Here is a 23,312-nt window from a genome sequence, read left to right as displayed (position 1 = left end):
ATATATCATGTCTTTTTTATAATAAATAATCAAAAACTTTATTTAAACTAAGATTTTAAAAATATGTGCAGTGATCGATGTGCTCTCAGGCATGTGCTTCAATCCACACACAAATACAAAACGACCTGACCACACGTACAACTGTTTCACAAACTCTATAAAGCATTCACACTCCAATGGATGCATCAGAAAGCAACTTGGGATTACGATCTTGTCCAAGGATATTTTGCCTGCAGACTGGAGCAGCCAGGGATCAAACCAGAAAACTTTCTGATCAAAAGCTGACTTGTGCTAAATCCTGAACGGCAGCCACCCCATTTTAGCCAGCCAAGATTAAATGGCACATTCTTTAATTACGGAGTTAGGGATTGTTACATGGAACTCAAAAGAAATGTTGAACCCATCTCGTGTCCTGTGTCTTCTAAAGCTGTCTGTACTTTTACAGACAAAAGTTCATCAGCAAACAGTTTGCAGGCCTCTAATTATCAGGCTGTACTCAAGCGCTTGAATTCAACCTAAAAGCTGTGCTGTCATACAGAACCAAGTACCCTCCGCGGAAACTCTAGCTAATGTCACAACTGGATCTGATGAGACAGCTATGATTTCTGGACTCGAAGTAAATAATCCTGAATCAATTTATACAACATTAGTTTGTTTGTTTTGCTTTCATAACAAATAGTTTGAGCCTTTAAAAAAAGAAAAGAAAGTATCATCAAGAGAAAGACAATAAGCTGCCTAGTTTGTTCGAAATACACTGAAGTATAATATTATATCACATTTTTTTATCTCTAGTTTTTCGTGTCCAGTTATTTACAAATGAATACTGTGTAATGCTTGTGTAAGTGAAAACCTGTCCGTCTACCTTGATCAGATTTTTACTGCACTACAAACTTCTAGTATGATTAAAAAGAACAAAGAAAACACAATGAATATAAACAGAATATAATGCTTTTCACTTAAAAGTAAATACTGCCCAGAGAGTGAACTACTGTGGTGGAGTGCTTCTGGTTTATGATATAATTTACACGTGAGCCTTGAATTCCAGTTTATGAAATGGCTCTTGCTGATCATGCAAATACCTCTCTGCCCTGTCCTCACTTTCTTTTATCTTTGTTCCATAAAGTTGGGACATATTAATGATATTTTTTCCTGTAAAATTCAGTAACTCTTCCTTTTGCTAACAGTTCCAATGTGTGTCAAAGTGTACAGGTCCTTCTCAAAAAATTATGATTTTGTGATAAAGTTCATTATTTTCTGTAATGTACTGATAAACATTAGACTTTCATATATTTTCGATTCATTACACACAACTAAAGTAGTTCAAGCCTTTTATTGTTTTTATATTGATGATTTTAGCATACAGCTCATGAAAACCCAAAATTCTTATCTCAAAAATTAAGCATATCATGAAAAGGTTCTCTAAACGAGCTATTAACCTAATCATCTGAATCAACGAATTAACTCTAAACACCTGCAATCATAGAATGATTACAATATTGAAAAAAACAAATGCCTGAATCCTAAATTGTGGATATCCTATTGTTGTGATCTAAACTGTAACACTAAATGTGATTAAAACACTAAAAATCTGGACTCCTGGGCTCAACGACTGCAAGGATCACCAGCCCGAGGAAAACACAAAATACACATGACCCCGTGACAAAGACAATTCATTCTTGAATGAAGACACTGATCTGACTTTTTAAAATTTTGCCAATTGTGTTTATTATTAATTTGGGAAATAGAAAGGGGTGTGTGTGTGTGTGTGTGTGTGTGTGTGTGGGGGGGGGGGGGGTTGTAAAGAAGAAGGGAAAGGAAAGGGATAGAAAGAAGGAAAGAGATAGAGGAGAGAAAACCCCAACAATCCCCTCTGAGCAAGCACTAGGTGCGACAGTGGATAGGAAAAACTCCCTATAAAGGAAGAAACCTATGACAGAACCAGGCTCTAGAGGGGGCAGTCAACTGTCGGGACTGGTTGGGGGGTGAGGGTGAAAAGAGAGAGGGGGGGGGGGGGGAGATGGGACAGGTGTTAGGAGGTAAAGGGAGACAGGGGAGGGAGAGGTGTCAGGAGAGAAAGGGAGAGGAGAGGTGAAAATTAAGATGGGACAGAGGTGGAGGAAGACAGGGTGACATCAGCAGTAGAAAAAGTAGAAAAAGAAGAAAAAGCAGGAGTGTTCTTCCTCCAGAAGAAGCGGAATCTTTTTTTCTTCTTTTCCATCAGCTTTTCCACGAGCACTTTTTTCTCTAGGATGAGGGTTCTCAGCTGATCGATTGTCTCTGCATTCTCCTTCTCAAGTCTCTTGCATGTTTTCTCCACTTCTTCTAATTTGGCTTGTTTGTCTTCAAGCCTTTCTTTCATTTCTTTAGATGTTGCCTCCTGCGTTAGCTTTCCCTTGTGCAGCTCTGTATAACTCTGTTGGAATTTGTTGTGCGTGTCTTCCAACTGCTGACTGCTCCTCTCGATTTCTTGAAGTGTACACTGCAGGTCTTGGTTTGTTTTCTCCAGGTGTTGCTTTAGCACCTGCATCTCAGTGTTTTTGCACTTCAAGTTGTCTGAAAGTTCCTCGAGTTCTGTGTTTTTGCTCAGCATGTCATTGAGCTTACTCTGCATCTCTGAGCATTGGTTTTGCAGCTTTTCCTTTTCCTCTTCCAGTTCAGTTGTTTTGTAGTTCAGTTTGTTATAAAGTTCTTGCAGGTTTTGGTTTTTCCTCTCAAAGTCCTGGAGAATTTCTTTGTCTTCTTTCTGCTTTATTTCCTGTTGTTCTTGGTCTTGAAGCAGCTCTTGATATTTGTGCAGTGTTTCATCAAGCTTTACCTGCAGTGCTCGGTGTTGTTCCTGCACACCTTGCATGTCTCTCTGGTTAATGTCCAGTTTTTCTTTTTCTTCAAGGATTTCTTTATTCTTTTGCAGAGCTTCATCAAGCATTACTTGCAAGCCTTCGTTGTGTTTTCTCGATGTTCTGAAGCTTGCAATCCAGATGTTTCTGTTTCATGTCTTGCTGTTCTTTCTCTTGAAGGAAATCTTTATTTCTCTGCAGTGCTTTATCAAGCTTTATTTTCAGCTCTGTGTATTTTTCCTGCACGTCTTCAAGCTTGCAGTCCATCTGTTTCTGTTTAATTTCTTGTTGCTTTTGTTCTTGAAGCAACTCCTTATTTTTGTTCAGTGTTTTATCAAGCTTTACCTGAAGCGCTTTGCATTTTTCCTCCATGCCTTGGAGTTTGCGCTGCTTCATGTCCTGTTGATCTTTTTCATGGAGGAGCTCTTTAATTTTTTGCAGAGCTTCATTAAGCTTGATTTGCAAGCCTTTGTTGTGTTTCTCCATGTCCTGAAGCTTGAAATCCATTTCCTTCTGTTTTATCTCCTGTAGCCTTTTTTCTTGAAGAAAGTCTTCATTTGTGTGCCGTCTTTCATCAGGCTTTGCCTGCAGCGCTCTGTATTTCTCCTCCATGTCTTGGAGTTGGCACTGCATGTCTCTCTGGTTAGTGTCCAGTTTTTCTTTCTCTTCAAGGATTTCTTTATTCTTTTGCAGAGCTTCATCAAGCATTACTTGCAAGCCTTCGTTGTGTTTCTCGATGTTCTGAAGCTTGCAATCCAGATGTTTCTGTTTCATGTCTTGCTGTTCTTTCTCTTGAAGGAAATCTTTATTTCTCTGCAGTGCTTTATCAAGCTTTATTTTCAGCTCTGTGTATTTTTCCTGCATGTCTTCAAGCTTGCAGTCCATCTGTTTCTGTTTAATTTCTTGTTGCTTTTGTTCTTGAAGCAACTCCTTATTTTTGTTCAGTGTTTTATCAAGCTTTACCTGAAGCGCTTTGTATTTTTCCTCCATGCCTTGGAGTTTGCGCTGCTTCATGTCCTGTTGATCTTTTTCATGGAGGAGCTCTTTATTTTTGTGCAGAGCTTCATTAAGCTTGATTTGCAAGCCTTTGTTGTGTTTCTCCATGTCCTGAAGCTTGAAATCCATTTCCTTCTGTTTTATTTCCTGTAGCCTTTTTTCTTGAAGAAAGTCTTCCTTTGTGTGCGGTCTTTCATCAAGCTTTACCTGCAGCGCTCTGTATTTCTCCTCCATGTCTTGGAGTTGGCACCGCAAGTCTCTCTGGTTTATTTTCAGGTGTTCGTTCTCTTCAATGATTTCTTTATTTTTTTTTCTCTGAGACATGTTTGAATCTGTAAACTGTCACTCTCAAAAAGATCCAAATGTTTTAAAAGATTTCTCTGGCGAATGTTTGAACGCTACGAACATAAATGCTGCGAATAACGGACTAAAAGTGGTTGTGTCTCACCCCTGTTTGAGGGTTCTTTAGAATCAAAGGATCAAAGGACAAAGTGGTCATAAGATTCTAAACGTGTCATAGTTGCCAACAGATGGTGGCAGTTTTTTTTGCATTTGAAAATAAACACTGGGCTGATTTCAACACCATTACAAGAAGTGTTGTTAATCATTCTTTTTAAATCATAATCAGGTTACCACAAATTGTTTTTTAATTTAGTAGTCTTTGTCAGTTTGTCAGTGGGTAAACAATTCATAATGCACCTTCAGGAACATCAAGTTATTCTTAGTACTGCATACTTGCAATGAATAAGTTGTCCTAACAGTCATCTTAAGTAAACTTTACTCAATTTTTTGGAGGTAACGAGTTTGCATAGTTTTTTGAGTTCTGAGAACTAATTAGATTTTACAGTGCAGTAGTTTGAACATTTATAATAACATTTCTGCACACTGGAACAAACCTGTCTCCTTTTCTAGAACTGTTGCTAACACTTATGAGATGAAAATGAATCCATCGTGAAGATAGAGAGTGACAAATGTTACTTTTCTTTATTTGTTTATATCTAAACTTTAAAAACAAAAAAAGAAACTGTTGAAATTACCTGGACTGCCTCAGCCCAGGTGATGTAACATTAGCAGACAGAAGGTTTGATGTTGCAGAATCTTTGGAGCTGTACCATGCTGAACTGAAGAGCCCAGCTTTCACCAAAAGGAAGAACTAACTGGTGTTATGTGTCAAATTAACTGACATGTTAGCTGGTGGAGTACCCACTGCATTATATATATATATATATATATATATATATATATATATATATATCATGTCTTTTTTATAATAAATAATCAAAAACTTTATTTAAACTAAGATTTTAAAAATATGTGCAGTGATCGATGTGCTCTCAGGCATGTGCTTCAATCCACACACAAATACAAAACGACCTGACCACACGTACAACTGTTTCACAAACTCTATAAAGCATTCACACTCCAATGGATGCATCAGAAAGCAACTTGGGATTACGATCTTGTCCAAGGATATTTTGCCTGCAGACTGGAGCAGCCAGGGATCAAACCAGAAAACTTTCTGATCAAAAGCTGACTTGTGCTAAATCCTGAACGGCAGCCACCCCATTTTAGCCAGCCAAGATTAAATGGCACATTCTTTAATTACGGAGTTAGGGATTGTTACATGGAACTCAAAAGAAATGTTGAACCCATCTCATGTCCTGTGTCTTCTAAAGCTGTCTGTACTTTTACAGACAAAAGTTCATCAGCAAACAGTTTGCAGGCCTCTAATTATCAGGCTGTACTCAAGCGCTTGAATTCAACCTAAAAGCTGTGCTGTCATACAGAACCAAGTACCCTCCGCGGAAACTCTAGCTAATGTCACAACTGGATCTGATGAGACAGCTATGATTTCTGGACTCGAAGTAAATAATCCTGAATCAATTTATACAACATCAGTTTGTTTGTTTTGCTTTCATAACAAATAGTTTGAGCCTTTAAAAAAATGAAAAGAAAGTATCATCAAGAGAAAGACAATAAGCTGCCTAGTTTGTTCGAAATACACCGCAGTATAATATTATATCACATTTTTTTATCTCTAGTTTTTTGTGTCCAGTTATTTACAAATGAATACTGTGTAATGCTTGTGTAAGTGAAAACCTGTCCGTCTACCTTGATCAGATTTTTACTGCACTACAAACTTCTAGTATGATTAAAAAGAACAAAGAAAACACAATGAATATAAACAGAATATAATGCTTTTCACTTAAAAGTAAATACTGCCCAGAGAGTGAACTACTGTGGTGGAGTGCTTCTGGTTTACAATATAATTTACACGTGAGCCTTGAATTCCAGTTTATGAAATGGCTCTTGCTGATCATGCAAATACCTCTCTGCCCTGTCCTCACTTTCTTTTATCTTTGTTCCATGAAGTTGGGACATATTAATGATATTTTTTCCTGTAAAATTCAGTAACTCTTCCTTTTGCTAACAGTTCCAATGTGTGTCAAAGTGTACAGGTCCTTCTCAAAAAATTATGATTTTGTGATAAAGTTCATTATTTTCTGTAATGTACTGATAAACATTAGACTTTCATATATTTTCGATTCATTACACACAACTAAAGTAGTTCAAGCCTTTTATTGTTTTTATATTGATGATTTTAGCATACAGCTCATGAAAACCCAAAATTCTTATCTCAAAAATTAAGCATATCATGAAAAGGTTCTCTAAACGAGCTATTAACCTAATCATCTGAATCAACGAATTAACTCTAAACACCTGCAATCATAGAATGATTACAATATTGAAAAAAACAAATGCCTGAATCCTAAATTGTGGATATCCTATTGTTGTGATCTAAAATGTAACACTAAATGTGATTAAAACACTAAAAATCTGGACTCCTGGGCTCAACGACTGCAAGGATCACCAGCCCGAGGAAAACACAAAATACACATGACCCCGTGACAAAGACAATTCATTCTTGATTGAAGACATTGATCTGACTTTTTAAAATTTTGCCATTTGTGTTTATTATTAATTTGGGAAATAGAAAGGGGTGTGTGTGTGTGGGGGGGGGGGGGGAGTTGTAAAGAAGAAGGGAAAGGAAAGGGATAGAAAGAAGGAAAGAGATAGAGGAGAGAAAACCCCAACAATCCCCTCTGAGCAAGCACTAGGTGCGACAGTGGATAGGAAAAACTCCCTATAAAGGAAGAAACCTATGACAGAACCAGGCTCTAGAGGGGGCAGTCAACTGTCGGGACTGGTTGGGGGGTGAGGGTGAAAAGAGAGGGGGGGGGGGGAGGGGGAGATGGGCCAGGTGTTAGGAGGTAAAGGGAGACAGGGGAGGGAGAGGTGTCAGGAGAGAAAGGGAGAGAAAGGGAGAGAAAGGGAGAGGAGAGGTGAAAATTAAGATGGGACAGAGGTGGAGGAAGACAGGGTGACATCAGCAGTAGAAAAAGTAGAAAAAGAAGAAAAAGCAGGAGTGTTCTTCCTCCAGAAGAAGCGGAATCTTTTTTTCTTCTTTTCCATCAGCTTTTCCACGAGCACTTTTTTCTCTAGGATGAGGGTTCTCAGCTGATCGATTGTCTCTGCATTCTCCTTCTCAAGTCTCTTGCATGTTTTCTCCACTTCTTCTAATTTGGCTTGTTTGTCTTCAAGCCTTTCTTTCATTTCTTTAGATGTTGCCTCCTGCGTTAGCTTTCCCTCGTGCAGCTCTGTATAACTCTGTTGAAATTTGTTGTGCGTGTCTTCCAACTGCTGACTGCTCCTCTCGATTTCTTGAAGTGTACACTGCAGGTCTTCGTTTGTTTTCTCCAGGTGTTGCTTTAGCACCTGCATCTCAGTGTTTTTGCACTTCAAGTTGTCTGAAAGTTCCTGGAGTTCTGTGTTTTTTCTCAGCATGTCATTGAGCTTACTCTGCATCTCTGAGCATTGGTTTTGCAGCTTTTCCTTTTCCTCTTCCAGTTCAGTTGTTTTGTAGTTCCGTTTGTTATAAAGTTCTTGCAGGTTTTGGTTTTCCTCTCAAAGTCCTGGAGAATTTCTTTGTCTTCTTTCTGCTTTATTTCCTGTTGTTCTTGGTCTTGAAGCAGCTCTTGATATTTGTGCAGTGTTTCATCAAGCTTTACCTGCAGCGCTCGGTGTTGTTCCTGCACACCTTGCATGTCTCTCTGGTTAATGTCCAGTTTTTCTTTTTCTTCAAGGATTTCTTTATTCTTTTGCAGAGCTTCATCAAGCATTACTTGCAAGCCTTCGTTGTGTTTCTCGATGTTCTGAAGCTTGCAATCCAGATGTTTCTGTTTCATGTCTTGCTGTTCTTTCTCTTGAAGGAAATCTTTATTTCTCTGCAGTGCTTTATCAAGCTTTATTTTCAGCTCTGTGTATTTTTCCTGCACGTCTTCAAGCTTGCAGTCCATCTGTTTCTGTTTAATTTCTTGTTGCTTTTGTTCTTGAAGCAACTCCTTATTTTTGTTCAGTGTTTTATCAAGCTTTACCTGAAGCGCTTTGTATTTTTCCTCCATGCCTTGGAGTTTGCGCTGCTTCATGTCCTGTTGATCTTTTTCATGGAGGAGCTCTTTATTTTTGTGCAGAGCTTCATTAAGCTTGATTTGCAAGCCTTTGTTGTGTTTCTCCATGTCCTGAAGCTTGAAATCCATTTCCTTCTGTTTTATCTCCTGTAGCCTTTTTTCTTGAAGAAAGTCTTCCTTTGTGTGCCGTCTTTCATCAAGCTTTACCTGCAGCGCTCTGTATTTCTCCTCCATGTCTTGGAGTTGGCACTGCAAGTCTCTCTGGTTTATTTTCAGGTGTTCGTTCTCTTCAAGGATTTCTTTATTTTTTTTTTCTCTGAGACATGTTTGAATCTGTAAACTGTCACTCTCAAAAAGATCCAAATGTTTTAAAAGATTTCTCTGGCGAATGTTTGAACGCTACGAACATAAATGCTGCCAATAACGGACTAAAAGTGGTTGTGTCTCACCCCTGTTTGAGGGTTCTTTAGAATCAAAGGATCAAAGGACAAAGTGGTCATAAGATTCTAAACGTGTCATAGTTGCCAACAGATGGTGGCAGTTTTTTTTGCATTTGAAAATAAACACTGGGCTGATTTCAACACCATTACAAGAAGTGTTGTTAATCATTCTTTTTAAATCATAATCAGGTTACCACAAATTGTTTTTTAATTTAGTAGTCTTTGTCAGTTTGTCAGTGGGTAAACAATTCATAATGCACCTTCAGGAACATCAAGTTATTCTTAGTACTGCATACTTGCAATGAATAAGTTGTCCTAACAGTCATCTTAAGTAAACTTTACTCAATTTTTTGGAGGTAACGAGTTTGCATAGTTTTTTGAGTTCTGGGAACTAATTCGATTTTACAGTGCAGTAGTTTGAACATTTATAATAACATTTCTGCACACTGGAACAAACCTGTCTCCTTTTCTAGAACTGTTGCTAACACTTATGAGATGAAAATGAATCCATTGTGAAGATAGAGAGTGACAAATGTTACTTTTCTTTATTTGTTTATATCTAAACTTTAAAAACAAAAAAAGAAACTGTTGAAATTACCTGGACTGCCTCAGCCCAGGTGATGTAACATTAGCAGACAGAAGGTTTGATGTTGCAGAATCTTTGGAGCTGTACCATGCTGAACTGAAGAGCCCAGCTTTCACCAAAAGGAAGAACTAACTGGTGTTATGTGTCAAATTAACTGACATGTTAGCTGGTGGAGTACCCACTGCATTATATATATATATATATATATATATATATATATATATATATATATATATATATATCATGTCTTTTTTATAATAAATAATCAAAAACTTTATTTAAACTAAGATTTTAAAAATATGTGCAGTGATCGATGTGCTCTCAGGCATGTGCTTCAATCCACACACAAATACAAAACGACCTGACCACACGTACAACTGTTTCACAAACTCTATAAAGCATTCACACTCCAATGGATGCATCAGAAAGCAACTTGGGATTACGATCTTGTCCAAGGATATTTTGCCTGCAGACTGGAGCAGCCAGGGATCAAACCAGAAAACTTTCTGATCAAAAGCTGACTTGTGCTAAATCCTGAACGGCAGCCACCCCATTTTAGCCAGCCAAGATTAAATGGCACATTCTTTAATTACGGAGTTAGGGATTGTTACATGGAACTCAAAAGAAATGTTGAACCCATCTCGTGTCCTGTGTCTTCTAAAGCTGTCTGTACTTTTACAGACAAAAGTTCATCAGCAAACAGTTTGCAGGCCTCTAATTATCAGGCTGTACTCAAGCGCTTGAATTCAACCTAAAAGCTGTGCTGTCATACAGAACCAAGTACCCTCCGCGGAAACTCTAGCTAATGTCACAACTGGATCTGATGAGACAGCTATGATTTCTGGACTCGAAGTAAATAATCCTGAATCAATTTATACAACATTAGTTTGTTCATTTTGCTTTCATAACAAATAGTTTGAGCCTTTAAAAAAAAGAAAAGAAAGTATCATCAAGAGAAAGACAATAAGCTGCCTAGTTTGTTCGAAATACACTGAAGTATAATATTATATCACATTTTTTTATCTCAAGTTTTTCGTGTCCAGTTATTTACAAATGAATACTGTGTAATGCTTGTGTAAGTGAGAACCTGTCCGTCTACCTTGATCAGATTTTTACTGCACTACAAACTTCTAGTATGATTAAAAAGAACAAAGAAAACACAATGAATATAAACAGAATATAATGCTTTTCACTTAAAAGTAAATACTGCCCAGAGAGTGAACTACTGTGGTGGAGTGCTTCTGGTTTACGATATAATTTACACGTGAGCCTTGAATTCCAGTTTATGAAATGGCTCTTGCTGATCATGCAAATACCTCTCTGCCCTGTCCTCACTTTCTTTTATCTTTGTTCCATAAAGTTGGGACATATTAATGATATTTTTTCCTGTAAAATTCAGTAACTCTTCCTTTTGCTAACAGTTCCAATGTGTGTCAAAGTGTACAGGTCCTTCTCAAAAAAATTATGATTTTGTGATAAAGTTCATTATTTTCTGTAATGTACTGATAAACATTAGACTTTCATATATTTTCGATTCATTACACACAACTAAAGTAGTTCAAGCCTTTTATTGTTTTTATATTGATGATTTTAGCATACAGCTCATGAAAACCCAAAATTCTTATCTCAAAAATAAGCATATCATGAAAAGGTTCTCTAAACGAGCTATTAACCTAATCATCTGAATCAACGAATTAACTCTAAACACCTGCAATCATAGAATGATTACAATATTGAAAAAAACAAATGCCTGAATCCTAAATTGTGGATATCCTATTGTTGTGATCTAAAATGTAACACTAAATGTGATTAAAACACTAAAAATCTGGACTCCTGGGCTCAACGACTGCAAGGATCACCAGCCCGAGGAAAACACAAAATACACATGACCCCGTGACAAAGACAATTCATTCTTGAATGAAGACATTGATCTGACTTTTTAAAATTTTGCCATTTGTGTTTATTATTAATTTGGGAAATAGAAAGGTGTGTGTGTGTGGGGGGGTTGTAAAGAAGAAGGGAAAGGAAAGGGATAGAAAGAAGGAAAGAGATAGAGGAGAGAAAACCCCAACAATCCCCTCTGAGCAAGCACTAGGTGCGACAGTGGATAGGAAAAACTCCCTATAAAGGAAGAAACCTATGACAGAACCAGGCTCTAGAGGGGGCAGTCAACTGTCGGGACTGGTTGGGGGGTGAGGGTGAAAAGAGAGAGGGGGGGGGGGAGATGGGACAGGTGTTAGGAGGTAAAGGGAGACAGGGGAGGGAGAGGTGTCAGGAGAGAAAGGGAGAGAAAGGGAGAGGAGAGGTGAAAATTAAGATGGGACAGAGGTGGAGGAAGACAGGGTGACATCAGCAGTAGAAAAAGTAGAAAAAGAAGAAAAAGCAGGAGTGTTCTTCCTCCAGAAGAAGCAGAATCTTTTTTTCTTCTTTTCCATCAGCTTTTCCACGAGCACTTTTTTTCTCTAGGATGAGGGTTCTCAGCTGATCGATTGTCTCTGCATTCTCCTTCTCAAGTCTCTTGCATGTTTTCTCCACTTCTTGTAATTTGGCTTGTTTGTCTTCAAGCCTTTCTTTCATTTCTTTAGATGTTGCCTCCTGCGTTAGCTTTCCCTTGTGCAGCTCTGTATAACTCTGTTGGAATTTGTTGTGCGTGTCTTCCAACTGCTGACTGCTCCTCTCGATTTCTTGAAGTGCACACTGCAGGTCTTGGTTTGTTTTCTCCAGGTGTTGCTTTAGCACCTGCATCTCAGTGTTTTTGCACTTCAAGTTGTCTGAAAGTTCCTCAAGTTCTGTGTTTTTGCTCAGCATGTCATTGAGCTTACTCTGCATCTCTGAGCATTGGTTTTGCAGCTTTTCCTTTTCCTCTTCCAGTTCAGTTGTTTTGTAGTTCAGTTTGTTATAAAGTTCTTGCAGGTTTTGGTTTTTCCTCTCAAAGTCCTGGAGAATTTCTTTGTCTTCTTTCTGCTTTATTTCCTGTTGTTCTTGGTCTTGAAGCAGCTCTTGATATTTGTGCAGTGTTTCATCAAGCTTTACCTGCAGCGCTCGGTGTTGTTCCTGCACACCTTGCATGTCTCTCTGGTTAATGTCCAGTTTTTCTTTTTCTTCAAGGATTTCTTTATTCTTTTGCAGAGCTTCATCAAGCATTACTTGCAAGCCTTTGTTGTGTTTCTCGGTGTTCTGAAGCTTGCAATCCAGATGTTTCTGTTTCATGTCTTGCTGTTCTTTCTCTTGAAGGAAATCTTTATTTCTCTGCAGTGCTTTATCAAGCTTTATTTTCAGCTCTGTGTATTTTTCCTGCATGTCTTCAAGCTTGCAGTCCATCTGTTTCTGTTTAATTTCTTGTTGCTTTTGTTCTTGAAGCAACTCCTTATTTTTGTTCAGTGTTTTATCAAGCTTTACCTGAAGCGCTTTGCATTTTTCCTCCATGCCTTGGAGTTTGCGCTGCTTCATGTCCTGTTGATCTTTTTCATGGAGGAGCTCTTTAATTTTTTGCAGAGCTTCATTAAGCTTGATTTGCAAGCCTTTGTTGTGTTTCTCCATGTCCTGAAGCTTGAAATCCATTTCCTTCTGTTTTATCTCCTGTAGCCTTTTTTCTTGAAGAAAGTCTTCATTTGTGTGCGGTCTTTCATCAGGCTTTGCCTGCAGCGCTCTGTATTTCTCCTCCATGTCTTGGAGTTGGCACTGCATGTCTCTCTGGTTAGTGTCCAGTTTTTCTTTCTCTTCAAGGATTTCTTTATTCTTTTGCAGAGCTTCATCAAGCATTACTTGCAAGCCTTCGTTGTGTTTCTCGATGTTCTGAAGCTTGCAATCCAGATGTTTCTGTTTCATGTCTTGCTGTTCTTTCTCTTGAAGGAAATCTTTATTTCTCTGCAGTGCTTTATCAAGCTTTATTTTCAGCTCTGTGTATTTTTCCTGCACATCTTCAAGCTTGCAGTCCATTTGTTTCTGTTTAATTTCTTGTTGCTTTTGTTCTTGAAGCAACTCCTTATTTTTGTTCAGTGTTTTATCAAGCTTTACCTGAAGCGCTTTGTATTTTTCCTCCATGCCTTGGAGTTTGCACTGCTTCATGTCCTGTTGATCTTTTTCTTGGAGGAGCTCTTTATTTTTGTGCAGAGCTTCATTAAGCTTGATTTGCAAGCCTTTGTTGTGTTTCTCCATGTCCTGAAGCTTGAAATCCATTTCCTTCTGTTTTATCTCCTGTAGCCTTTTTTCTTGAAGAAAGTCTTCCTTTGTGTGCGGTCTTTCATCAAGCTTTACCTGCAGCGCTCTGTATTTCTCCTCCATGTCTTGGAGTTGGCACTGCAAGTCTCTCTGGTTTATTTTCAGGTGTTCGTTCTCTTCAAGGATTTCTTTATTTTTTTTTCTCTGAGACATGTTTGGATCTGTAAACTGTCACTCTCAAAAAGATCCAAATGTTTTAAAAGATTTCTCTGGCGAATGTTTGAACGCTACGAACATAAATGCTGCCAATAACGGACTAAAAGTGGTTGTGTCTCACCCCTGTTTGAGGGTTCTTTAGAATCAAAGGATCAAAGGACAAAGTGGTCATAAGATTCTAAACGTGTCATAGTTGCCAACAGATGGTGTCAGTTTTTTTGCATTTGAAAATAAACACTGGGCTGATTTCAACACCATTACAAGAAGTGTTGTTAATCATTCTTTTTAAATCATAATCAGGTTACCACAAATTGTTTTTTAATTTAGTAGTCTTTGTCAGTTTGTCAGTGGGTAAACAATTCATAATGCACCTTCAGGAACATCAAGTTATTCTTAGTACTGCATACTTGCAATGAATAAGTTGTCCTAACAGTCATCTTAAGTAAACTTTACTCAATTTTTGGAGGTAACGAGTTTGCATAGTTTTTTGAGTTCTGGGAACTAATTCGATTTTACAGTGCAGTAGTTTGAACATTTATAATAACATTTCTGCACACTGGAACAAACCTGTCTCCTTTTCTAGAACTGTTGCTAACACTTATGAGATGAAAATGAATCCATCGTGAAGATAGAGAGTGACAAATGTTACTTTTCTTTATTTGTTTATATCTAAACTTTAAAAACAAAAAAAGAAACTGTTGAAATTACCTGGAGTGCCTCAGCCCAGGTGATGTAACATTAGCAGACAGAAGGTTTGATGTTGCAGAATCTTTGGAGCTGTACCATGCTGAACTGAAGAGCCCAGCTTTCACCAAAAGGAAGAACTAACTGGTGTTATGTGTCAAATTAACTGAAATGTTAGCTGGTGGAGTACCCACTGCATTATATATATATATATATATATATATATATATATATATATATATATATATATCATGTCTTTTTTATAATAAATAATCAAAAACTTTATTTAAACTAAGGTTTTAAAAATATGTGCAGTGATCGATGTGCTCTCAGGCATGTGCTTCAATCCACACACAAATACAAAACGACCTGACCACACGTACAACTGTTTCACAAACTCTATAAAGCATTCACACTCCAATGGATGCATCAGAAAGCAACTTGGGATTACGATCTTGTCCAAGGATATTTTGCCTGCAGACTGGAGCAGCCAGGGATCAAACCAGAAAACTTTCTGATCAAAAGCTGACTTGTGCTAAATCCTGAACGGCAGCCACCCCATTTTAGCCAGCCAAGATTAAATGGCACATTCTTTAATTACGGAGTTAGGGATTGTTACATGGAACTCAAAAGAAATGTTGAACCCATCTCGTGTCCTGTGTCTTCTAAAGCTGTCTGTACTTTTACAGACAAAAGTTCATCAGCAAACAGTTTGCAGGCCTCTAATTATCAGGCTGTACTCAAGCGCTTGAATTCAACCTAAAAGCTGTGCTGTCATACAGAACCAAGTACCCTCCGCGGAAACTCTAGCTAATGTCACAACTGGATCTGATGAGACAGCTATGATTTCTGGACTCGAAGTAAATAATCCTGAATCAATTTATACAACATTAGTTTGTTTGTTTTGCTTTCATAACAAATAGTTTGAGCCTTTAAAAAAAAGAAAAGAAAGTATCATCAAGAGAAAGACAATAAGCTGCCTAGTTTGTTCGAAATACACTGAAGTATAATATTATATCACATTTTTTTATCTCTAGTTTTTCGTGTCCAGTTATTTACAAATGAATACTGTGTAATGCTTGTGTAAGTGAAAACCTGTCCGTCTACCTTGATCAGATTTTTACTGCACTACAAACTTCTAGTATGATTAAAAAGAACAAAGAAAACACAATGAATATAAACAGAATATAATGCTTTTCACTTAAAAGTAAATACTGCCCAGAGAGTGAACTACTGTGGTGGAGTGCTTCTGGTTTACGATATAATTTACACGTGAGCCTTGAATTCCAGTTTATGAAATGGCTCTTGCTGATCATGCAAATACCTCTCTGCCCTGTCCTCACTTTCTTTTATCTTTGTTCCATGAAGTTGGGACATATTAATGATATTTTTTCCTGTAAAATTCAGTAACTCTTCCTTTTGCTAACAGTTCCAATGTGTGTCAAAGTGTACAGGTCCTTCTCAAAAAAATTATGATTTTGTGATAAAGTTCATTATTTTCTGTAATGTACTGATAAACATTAGACTTTCATATATTTTCGATTCATTACACACAACTAAAGTAGTTCAAGCCTTTCATTGTTTTTATATTGATGATTTTAGCATACAGCTCATGAAAACCCAAAATTCTTATCTCAAAAATTAAGCATATCATGAAAAGGTTCTCTAAACGAGCTATTAACCTAATCATCTGAATCAACGAATTAACTCTAAACACCTGCAATCATAGAATGATTACAATATTGAAAAAAACAAATGCCTGAATCCTAAATTGTGGATATCCTATTGTTGTGATCTAAAATGTAACACTAAATGTGATTAAAACACTAAAAATCTGGACTCCTGGGCTCAACGACTGCAAGGATCACCAGCCCGAGGAAAACACAAAATACACATGACCCCGTGACAAAGACAATTCATTCTTGAATGAAGACATTGATCTGACTTTTTAAAATTTTGCCAGTTGTGTTTATTATTAATTTGGGAAATAGACAGGTGTGTGTGTGTGTGTGGGGGGGGGGGGGGGGGGGTTGTAAAGAAGAAGGGAAAGGAAAGGGATAGAAAGAAGGAAAGAGATAGAGGAGAGAAAACCCCAACAATCCCCTCTGAGCAAGCACTAGGTGCGACAGTGGATAGGAAAAACTCCCTATAAAGGAAGAAACCTATGACAGAACCAGGCTCTAGAGGGGGCAGTCAACTGTCGGGACTGGTTGGGGGGTGAGGGTGAAAAGAGAGAGAGGGGGGGGGGGAGATGGGACAGGTGTTAGGAGGTAAAGGGAGACAGGGGAGGGAGAGGTGTCAGGAGAGAAAGGGAGAGAAAGGGAGAGGAGAGGTGAAAATTAAGATGGGACAGAGGTGGAGGAAGACAGGGTGACATCAGCAGTAGAAAAAGTAGAAAAAGAAGAAAAAGCAGGAGTGTTCTTCCTCCAGAAGAAGCGGAATCTTTTTTTCTTCTTTTCCATCAGCTTTTCCACGAGCACTTTTTTCTCTAGGATGAGGGTTCTCAGCTGATCGATTGTCTCTGCATTCTCCTTCTCAAGTCTCTTGCATGTTTTCTCCACTTCTTCTAATTTGGCTTGTTTGTCTTCAAGCCTTTCTTTCATTTCTTTAGATGTTGCCTCCTGCGTTAGCTTTCCCTCGTGCAGCTCTGTATAACTCTGTTGGAATTTGTTGTGCGTGTCTTCCAACTGCTGACTGCTCCTCTCGATTTCTTGAAGTGTACACTGCAGGTCTTCGTTTGTTTTCTCCAGGTGTTGCTTTAGCACCTGCATCTCAGTGTTTTTGCACTTCAAGTTGTCTGAAAGTTCCTGGAGTTCTGTGTTTTTTCTCAGCATGTCATTGAGCTTACTGTGCATCTCTGAGCATTGGTTTTGCAGCTTTTCCTTTTCCTCTTCCAGTTCAGTTGTTTTGTAGTTCAGTTTGTTATAAAGTTCTTGCAGGTTTTGGTTTTTCCTCTCAAAGTCCTGGAGAATTTCTTTGTCTTCTTTCTGCTTTATTTCCTGTTGTCCTTGGTCTTGAAGCAGCTCTTGATATTTGTGCAGTGTTTCATCAAGCTTTACCTGCAGCGCTCGGTGTTGTTCCTGCACACCTTGCATGTCTCTCTGGTTAATGTCCAGTTTTTCTTTCTCTTCAAGGATTTCTTTATTCTTTTGCAGAGCTTCATCAAGCATTACTTGCAAGCCTTCGTTGTGTTTCTCGATGTTCTGAAGCTTGCAATCCAGATGTTTCTGTTTCATGTCTTGCTGTTCTTTCTCTTGAAGGAAATCTTTATTTCTCTGCAGTGCTTTATCAAGCTTTATTTTCAGCTCTGTGTATTTTTCCTGCACGTCTTCAAGCTTGCAGTCCATCTGTTTCTGTTTAATTTCTTGTTGCTTTTGTTCTTGAAGCAACTCCTTATTTTTGTTCAGTGTTTTATCAAGCTTTACCTGAAGCGCTTTGTATTTTTCCTCCATGCCTTGGAGTTTGCGCTGCTTCATGTCCTGTTGATCTTTTTCATGGAGGAGCTCTTTAATTTTTTTGCAGAGCTTCATTAAGCTTGATTTGCAAGCCTTTGTTGTGTTTCTCCATGTCCTGAAGCTTGAAATCCATTTCCTTCTGTTTTATCTCCTGTAGCCTTTTTTCTTGAAGAAAGTCTTCCTTTGTGTGCGGTCTTTCATCAAGCTTTACCTGCAGCGCTCTGTATTTCTCCTCCATGTCTTGGAGTTGGCACTGCAAGTCTCTCTGGTTTATTTTCAGGTGTTCGTTCTCTTCAAGGATTTCTTTATTTTTTTTTCTCTGAGACATGTTTGAATCTGTAAACTGTCACTCTCAAAAAGATCCAAATGTTTTAAAAGATTTCTCTGGCGAATGTTTGAACGCTACGAACATAAATGCTGCGAATAACGGACTAAAAGTGGTTGTGTCTCACCCCTGTTTGAGGGTTCTTTAGAATCAAAGGATCAAAGGACAAAGTGGTCATAAGATTCTAAACGTGTCATAGTTGCCAACAGATGGTGGCAGTTTTTTTGCATTTGAAAATAAACACTGGGCTGATTTCAACACCATTACAAGAAGTGTTGTTAATCATTCTTTTTAAATCATAATCAGGTTACCACAAATTGTTTTTTAATTTAGTAGTCTTTGTCAGTTTGTCAGTGGGTAAACAATTCATAATGCACCTTCAGGAACATCAAGTTATTCTTAGTACTGCATACTTGCAATGAATAAGTTGTCCTAACAGTCATCTTAAGTAAACTTTACTCAATTTTTTGGAGGTAACGAGTTTGCATAGTTTTTTGAGTTCTGGGAACTAATTCGATTTTACAGTGCAGTAGTTTGAACATTTATAATAACATTTCTGCACACTGGAACAAACCTGTCTCCTTTTCTAGAACTGTTGCTAACACTTATGAGATGAAAATGAATCCATTGTGAAGATAGAGAGTGACAAATGTTACTTTTCTTTATTTGTTTATATCTAAACTTTAAAAACAAAAAAAGAAACTGTTGAAATTACCTGGACTGCCTCAGCCCAGGTGATGTAACATTAGCAGACAGAAGGTTTGATGTTGCAGAATCTTTGGAGCTGTACCATGCTGAACTGAAGAGCCCAGCTTTCACCAAAAGGAAGAACTAACTGGTGTTATGTGTCAAATTAACTGACATGTTAGCTGGTGGAGTACCCACTGCATTATATATATATATATATATATATATATATATATATATATATATATATATATATATATCATATTTTTTTTATAATATATAATCAAAAACTTTATTTAAACTAAGATTTTAAAAATATGTGCAGTGATCGATGTGCTCTCAGGCATGTGCTTCAATCCACACACAAATACAAAACGACCTGACCACACGTACAACTGTTTCACAAACTCTATAAAGCATTCACACTCCAATGGATGCATCAGAAAGCAACTTGGGATTACGATCTTGTCCAAGGATATTTTGCCTGCAGACTGGAGCAGCCAGGGATCAAACCAGAAAACTTTCTGATCAAAAGCTGACTTGTGCTAAATCCTGAACGGCAGCCACCCCATTTTAGCCAGCCAAGATTAAATGGCACATTCTTTAATTACAGAGTTAGGGATTGTTACATGGAACTCAAAAGAAATGTTGAACCCATCTCGTGTCCTGTGTCTTCTAAAGCTGTCTGTACTTTTACAGACAAAAGTTCATCAGCAAACAGTTTGCAGGCCTCTAATTATCAGGCTGTACTCAAGCGCTTGAATTCAACCTAAAAGCTGTGCTGTCATACAGAACCAAGTACCCTCCGCGAAAACTCTAGCTAATGTCACAACTGGATCTGATGAGACAGCTATGATTTCTGGACTCGAAGTAAATAATCCTGAATCAATTTATACAACATTAGTTTGTTTGTTTTGCTTTCATAACAAATAGTTTGAGCCTTTAAAAAAAAGAAAAGAAAGTATCATCAAGAGAAAGACAATAAGCTGCCTAGTTTGTTCGAAATACACTGCAGTATAATATTATATCACATTTTTTTATCTCTAGTTTTTCGTGTCCAGTTATTTACAAATGAATACTGTGTAATGCTTGTGTAAGTGAAAACCTGTCCGTCTACCTTGATCAGATTTTTACTGCACTACAAACTTCTAGTATGATTAAAAAGAACAAAGAAAACACAATGAATATAAACAGAATATAATGCTTTTCACTTAAAAGTAAATACTGCCCAGAGAGTGAACTACTGTGGTGGAGTGCTTCTGGTTTACGATATAATTTACACGTGAGCCTTGAATTCCAGTTTATGAAATGGCTCTTGCTGATCATGCAAATACCTCTCTGCCCTGTCCTCACTTTCTTTTATCTTTGTTCCATAAAGTTGGGACATATTAATGATATTTTTTCCTGTAAAATTCAGTAACTCTTCCTTTTGCTAACAGTTCCAATGTGTGTCAAAGTGTACAGGTCCTTCTCAAAAAATTATGATTTTGTGATAAAGTTCATTATTTTCTGTAATGTACTGATAAACATTAGACTTTCATATATTTTCGATTCATTACACACAACTAAAGTAGTTCAAGCCTTTCATTGTTTTTATATTGATGATTTTAGCATACAGCTCATGAAAACCCAAAATTCTTATCTCAAAAATTAAGCATATCATGAAAAGGTTCTCTAAACGAGCTATTAACCTAATCATCTGAATCAACGAATTAACTCTAAACACCTGCAATCATAGAATGATTACAATATTGAAAAAAACAAATGCCTGAATCCTAAATTGTGGATATCCTATTGTTGTGATCTAAACTGTAACACTAAATGTGATTAAAACACTAAAAATCTGGACTCCTGGGCTCAACGACTGCAAGGATCACCAGCCCGAGGAAAACACAAAATACACATGACCCCGTGACAAAGACAATTCATTCTTGAATGAAGACACTGATCTGACTTTTTAAAATTTTGCCAATTGTGTTTATTATTAATTTGGGAAATAGAAAGGGGTGTGTGTGTGTGTGTGTGGGGGGGGGGGGTTGTAAAGAAGAAGGGAAAGGAAAGGGATAGAAAGAAGGAAAGAGATAGAGGAGAGAAAACCCCAACAATCCCCTCTGAGCAAGCACTAGGTGCGACAGTGGATAGGAAAAACTCCCTATAAAGGAAGAAACCTATGACAGAACCAGGCTCTAGAGGGGGCAGTCAACTGTCGGGACTGGTTGGGGGGTGAGGGTGAAAAGAGAGAGGGGGGGGGGGGAGATGGGACAGGTGTTAGGAGGTAAAGGGAGACAGGGGAGGGAGAGGTGTCAGGGGAGAAAGGAGAGAAGGGAGAGAGGTGAAAAGTAAGATGGGACAGAGGGGGAGGAAGACAGGGTGACATCAGCAGTAGAAAAAGTAGAAAAAGAAGAAAAAGCAGGAGTGTTCTTCCTCCAGAAGAAGCGGAATCTTTTTTTCTTCTTTTCCATCAGCTTTTCCACGAGCACTTTTTTCTCTAGGATGAGGGTTCTCAGCTGATCGATTGTCTCTGCATTCTCCTTCTCAAGTCTCTCGCATGTTTTCTCCACTTCTTCTAATTTGGCTTGTTTGTCTTCAAGCCTTTCTTTCATTTCTTTAGATGTTGCCTCCTGCGTTAGCTTTCCCTCGTGCAGCTCTGTATAACTCTGTTGGAATTTGTTGTGCGTGTCTTCCAACTGCTGACTGCTCCTCTCGATTTCTTGAAGTGTACACTGCAGGTCTTCGTTTGTTTTCTCCAGGTGTTGCTTTAGCACCTGCATCTCAGTGTTTTTGCACTTCAAGTTGTCTGAAAGTTCCTCGAGTTCTGTGTTTTTTCTCAGCATGTCATTGAGCTTACTCTGCATCTCTGAGCATTGGTTTTGCAGCTTTTCCTTTTCTTCTTCCAGTTCAGTTGTTTTGTAGTTCAGTTTGTTATAAAGTTCTTGCAGGTTTTGGTTTTTCCTCTCAAAGTCCTGGAGAATTTCTTTGTCTTCTTTCTGCTTTATTTCCTGTTGTTCTTGGTCTTGAAGCAGCTCTTGATATTTGTGCAGTGTTTCATCAAGCTTTACCTGCAGCGCTCGGTGTTGTTCCTGCACACCTTGCATGTCTCTCTGGTTAATGTCCAGTTTTTCTTTTTTCTTCAAGGATTTCTTTATTCTTTTGCAGAGCTTCATCAAGCATTACTTGCAAGCCTTCGTTGTGTTTCTCGATGTTCTGAAGCTTGCAATCCAGATGTTTCTGTTTCATGTCTTGCTGTTCTTTCTCTTGAAGGAAATCTTTATTTCTCTGCAGTGCTTTATCAAGCTTTATTTTCAGCTCTGTGTATTTTTCCTGCACGTCTTCAAGCTTGCAGTCCATCTGTTTCTGTTTAATTTCTTGTTGCTTTTGTTCTTGAAGCAACTCCTTATTTTTGTTCAGTGTTTTATCAAGCTTTACCTGAAGCGCTTTGCATTTTTCCTCCATGCCTTGGAGTTTGCGCTGCTTCATGTCCTGTTGATCTTTTTCATGGAGGAGCTCTTTAATTTTTTGCAGAGCTTCATTAAGCTTGATTTGCAAGCCTTTGTTGTGTTTCTCCATGTCCTGAAGCTTGAAATCCATTTCCTTCTGTTTTATCTCCTGTAGCCTTTTTTCTTGAAGAAAGTCTTCATTTGTGTGCGGTCTTTCATCAGGCTTTGCCTGCAGCGCTCTGTATTTCTCCTCCATGTCTTGGAGTTGGCACTGCATGTCTCTCTGGTTAGTGTCCAGTTTTTCTTTCTCTTCAAGGATTTCTTTATTCTTTTGCAGAGCTTCATCAAGCATTACTTGCAAGCCTTCGTTGTGTTTCTCGATGTTCTGAAGCTTGCAATCCAGATGTTTCTGTTTCATGTCTTGCTGTTCTTTCTCTTGAAGGAAATCTTTATTTCTCTGCAGTGCTTTATCAAGCTTTATTTTCAGCTCTGTGTATTTTTCCTGCACATCTTCAAGCTTGCAGTCCATTTGTTTCTGTTTAATTTCTTGTTGCTTTTGTTCTTGAAGCAACTCCTTATTTTTGTTCAGTGTTTTATCAAGCTTTACCTGAAGCGCTTTGTATTTTTCCTCCATGCCTTGGAGTTTGCGCTGCTTCATGTCCTGTTGATCTTTTTCTTGGAGGAGCTCTTTATTTTTGTGCAGAGCTTCATTAAGCTTGATTTGCAAGCCTTTGTTGTGTTTCTCCATGTCCTGAAGCTTGAAATCCATTTCCTTCTGTTTTATCTCCTGTAGCCTTTTTTCTTGAAGAAAGTCTTCCTTTGTGTGCGGTCTTTCATCAAGCTTTACCTGCAGCGCTCTGTATTTCTCCTCCATGTCTTGGAGTTGGCACTGCAAGTCTCTCTGGTTTATTTTCAGGTGTTCGTTCTCTTCAAGGATTTCTTTATTTTTTTTTTCTCTGAGACATGTTTGAATCTGTAAACTGTCACTCTCAAAAAGATCCAAATGTTTTAAAAGATTT

The 23,312-nt window shown here is 38.0% G+C and overlaps 1 pseudogene; it reads right to left on the bottom strand.

Annotated features, from left to right (window-relative positions):
• Positions 1-6,840: 6,840 nt before the first annotated feature.
• LOC146526124 (uncharacterized) lies at positions 6,841-9,239 on the bottom strand (annotated as a pseudogene).
• Between the last annotated feature and the right edge of the window lie 14,073 nt (positions 9,240-23,312).

The sequence above is a fragment of the Neolamprologus multifasciatus genome, chromosome 1 (genome assembly GCF_963576455.1).
Source record: "Neolamprologus multifasciatus chromosome 1, fNeoMul1.2, whole genome shotgun sequence".
NCBI classification, from domain to species: Eukaryota; Metazoa; Chordata; class Actinopteri; order Cichliformes; family Cichlidae; genus Neolamprologus; species Neolamprologus multifasciatus.
The sequence above is the reverse complement of the archived record's forward strand: the minus strand, read 5'-3'. Positions and strand labels throughout refer to the sequence as shown.